Here is a 3,003-nt window from a genome sequence, read left to right as displayed (position 1 = left end):
TCACAGTTACATTTTTTGTGTATTTATGCCTATGATGAGGACTCTTAAAATCTGATCTATTTTTGAATTTGAAACAATACAGTAGAACTTATTCATCTTGTAACTGAGTTTGTACCTTTTGACCAATATTGCCCCATTCCATTATGACTCACCATGCTGTCTGCTTTAATGAGTTTGAATTTTTAGGTTCTACATGCAAAAAATTCAATACAATATTTGTCATTCTGTGGCTGGCTTATTTCACTTGGCATAATGCTCTCCAGGTTCATTAATGTTGCTTGCAAATGGCAGCAAGATTTCCTTTTTTTTTTTTTTTTAATTTTCTGACAGAGTTTCTTTCTCTGTTTCCCAGGCTGAAGTGCAGTGACATGATCTCAGCCCACTGCAGCCTCGACCTCCTGTGCTTAAGCAGTCTTCCCACTTGAGCTGCAACCCCCGACCCCCAATAGCTGGGACTACAGGTCCACACCATCATGCCTGGCTAATTTTTATACTGTTTTATAGAGACAGGGTTTCACCATGTTTTCCAGGCTTATCTTGAACTCCTGAGCTCAAAGGACCTACCAACCTTGGCCTCCCAAAGTGCTGAGATTTCAGGTGAGAGCCACTGTGCCTGGCCAGGATTTCCCTTTTTCTAAAGGCTGAATAAGATTCTATTGTGTATATTTACCACATTTTCTTTATCCATTCACCCATTAACAGATACTTGTTTCCATATCCATTCACCGTTTATTAGTGGCTTTTAAATTTCTTTTCTAAAAATATGAAACTGTATGATCATGAAAATCACATGTGGAAAATCACTTTATCAATAGAATTTAGTTAATACAAATTATTCTGATTATATTGGCATTGAGGCAAAAAATACAAAAGCTTGAAATTGGTAGTAATGAAGACATAGGAGACTAATGTCTGGATCTTTTGGGTAGACATTTTTCAAATGAGGCTAGGAATTCTGCTGGGGTTCAACATACAGTGAAAGAGAGAAGTGGCACTGAACTTTCTTCCTCAGAGACTGACCAAGTATTGAGAACATGGAGAGCAGTGTCAACACCAAGGAGTAAGGGATAGGACATATTTGAATTGTGGAAAATCTTGGCAGAGATTAGAGGACTCACCAGGAAAAGGGTGATATCAGCTTCCACATAAGTGGGCTTGATAGGAAGCAGAATAACTGGGCCAGATCTCTCATGCTCTGGAGACTTCCTAAGTTCACGAGGTTGAGGAATTTGAAGGTTTTCCCCAAGTGCTTTATCATATGACTGACAGCCTTCTTATTCATATTATACAACATCAATCCATGTTTGGGATTCATGAATCCATTTATGGGATTTTTTGTTTGTTTGTTTTAACCTCCAACAACTAGACGTGAGACAAATAAATGAAAACAACAAAAGTAACGTCTCTTCCAAGGGACTCAGCATCCAAGTTAAAAAAAAAAAAAAAGAGTTGGCAGGACAATAATAAATAAAACACATCCAGAGAAGCAGAAGTGCTAAAGAATATGGCTACCAAGAGAAGAGTTTAAAGATATTCAAGTACATCAAACATACACACCCACACATAAGATATTTGGTGATTGAGAAACATAGGATTATTTTTGAAACAAAGTCTTAGGAGATAAATTTAAGAAGAGGATAGTCACCGGTGAAACAGAGACTAGTGACCCAGAAGATCCAGTGTAAGAAATATCGACCGGGTGCCGTGGTTCACGCCTGTAATTCCAGCACTTCAGGAGGCTGAGATGGACAGATCACCTGAGGTTAGGAGTTCGAGATCAGCCTGGTCAACATGGTGAAATCCTGTCTCTATTAAAAATACAAAATTAGCCAGGCCTGGTGGCGTGTGCCAGTAATTCCAGCTACTTGCAAGGCTGAAAAAGGAGAATTCTTTGAACTTGGGAGGCAGAGATCACTGCACTCTACCCTGAGTGACAGAGCAAGACTCTGTCTCAAAAAAAAAAAAAAGAAAAAAGAAATATATCGGCAGCCCATAGCCCATACAGAGGCCCCACAGATCTGTGTCTTGCTTCAACAGCATTTGGTCAGAACAGAACCGAGACTCTCTTTCTGACGGCCTCCGACCACCCTTGGATCTCCTCTCCACTTGCAACATCTGGTACCATCTTCTCTGCCATCTCCTGCTTCTGAGACCAGCCAACCCAGTTTCTGTGGTTAGCTCCTTTTTGCCAACCAACCATGAGCTCCCATATTCATCAGAATTACTCCATGGAGGTGGGGGCAGCAGTCAACCGCCTGGTTGATTTGCACCTGTGGGCCTTCTACACCTACCTCGGTCTGGGCTTCTATTTCCACTGCGATAATGTGTCTCTGGAAGGCCTGGGCCACTCAGGCGAATTGGTAGGCACAGAGTGTCTCCTGAATATGCAAAGCCAGCGGACCAGCTGTGCTCTCTTCCATGACATTCAGATGCCGGCTCAAGTTGAATGGGGTAAAACCCTGGATGCCATGGAAGCTGCCATCGCCCTGGAGAAAAACGTGAACTAGGGCCTTTTGGATCATCATACCCTTGGTTCTACCCACACACAATCCCATCTCTGTGGCTTCCTGGAGAGTCACTTCCTAGATAAGGAAGCAAAACTCATCAAGAAGATGGGTGACCGACCATCTGACCACTCTCCATAGGCTGGCCAGCCTAGAGGCCGGACTGGGTGCATATCTCTTGGAAAGGCTCACTCTCAAGCATGACTGGGAACCTACTGCATCCAGTGACTTCTGAAGGGCCCCTATCAAAGTAACAGGGCTTCTGCCTAAGCCTCTCTCCAACCAATAGGCTGCTCTTAAAACTACCCACAGAAGCAAACACGAATGAAGTGAAAATCTTCAGACCAAGTGGAAATAAAGCTTTTTGAAGCAGAAAATAAAAATAAAAATAATAAAACAAGAAAAGAAAGAAAAGAAAAGCACAGTGCAAAAACAGAGATATAATAATACAAAAATCAAGAGACTGGAATATAGATTCAGGAGCCTTAAAACATGAACT

General features: G+C 41.8%; 1 pseudogene; it reads left to right on the top strand.

The window, feature by feature from the left end:
- Positions 1 to 1,034: 1,034 nt before the first annotated feature.
- LOC105726770 (ferritin light chain-like) lies at positions 1,035 to 2,739 on the top strand (annotated as a pseudogene).
- Positions 2,740 to 3,003: the final 264 nt, after the last annotated feature.

The sequence above is a fragment of the Aotus nancymaae genome, unplaced genomic scaffold, assembly GCF_030222135.1.
Source record: "Aotus nancymaae isolate 86718 unplaced genomic scaffold, 86718_ANA_hifiasm-v0.15.2.pri h1tg000117l, whole genome shotgun sequence".
In the NCBI taxonomy this organism is placed as follows: domain Eukaryota; kingdom Metazoa; phylum Chordata; class Mammalia; order Primates; family Aotidae; genus Aotus; species Aotus nancymaae.
This window is presented reverse-complemented; position numbering and strand designations above follow the sequence as displayed.